An 802-nucleotide genomic window follows, 5' to 3' on the forward strand; every position below is an offset into this window, starting at 1 on the left:
CATACACTTCACCCCACATCACAAAGAAATTCTTCTAGGTGAGTTACAGATGTCAGGATGGCAGTGTAGTGGTCAAGTAGGACATAGGGAGGTATCTCACCAAACTCTTTAGTTCTCATTCCTGTCACACTGTGAATGTGGGAATCCTGATGGAGAAACCATAGTATTAGTTCTCTGCCACATCCCAGACATCTTTCTATGTCATTTTGAAATCTTTTGGAAGGAGCCTGCTTTTCCTCGTCCCTATTAGTCCGTGATTACTGTTGATCTTAAAGAAAAGGTTTAAAATTAAATACTATAATTAAAATAAAAGGGAGAAAACTGTATAATTAACTCTTTGTGTTATTTAATATTTGTATTGTAAGTTTTGATCAAGGTTAAGACCTATTATACCAATCATTGTATAAAGATGGAGGAAGCAGCCTAATACTTAATATTTTCTTTAGAAGCCTGGTCCAAAAACTCAGAAGTCAATGTGAGCCTTTACTTAAGCCATTAATCAGACTATTATTACAAGATCTTGTACAATAATACAAGAATAATATTCTGAATTTGCAAGAACAATACCATATTTTAGTATTTCATCATATTATATATATGTTTTAATTTAAATTCATACTTTCCAAATCCTTCACAAGGTAAATTTCTATGTAGACAGTTTATTGTTCATTTCCTGTGGTTTGTTGGCCATGTTGCTACCTTATTGCAGGTTGGAATCCCTGAAAGAGAACTCATGATGTGCATAATCCTTTCTTTACCTTTTCCTGAATAGTTACCTTCAAAATACATGGATAAAAACTGA

General features: G+C 33.2%; 1 protein-coding gene across 2 annotated transcripts in view; it reads left to right on the forward strand.

Moving 5' to 3' along the window:
* The first annotated feature begins 6 nt into the window (after positions 1-6).
* The window catches only part of RNF20 (ring finger protein 20), a 34524-nt gene continuing 33728 nt past the window's right edge, over positions 7-802 (forward strand). The window contains exon 1 of one of the 2 annotated variants that reach the window (XM_019517078.1): positions 7-42. The gene's annotated coding sequence lies outside the window, so the exon portion shown is untranslated. The remainder of the gene's footprint in view (positions 43-802) is intronic. The other variant, XM_019517079.1, reaches the window with a different exon arrangement.

This window comes from Gavialis gangeticus, unplaced genomic scaffold (assembly GCF_001723915.1).
Source record: "Gavialis gangeticus isolate Ggan-Ray unplaced genomic scaffold, GavGan_comp1, whole genome shotgun sequence".
NCBI classification, from domain to species: Eukaryota; Metazoa; Chordata; order Crocodylia; family Gavialidae; genus Gavialis; species Gavialis gangeticus.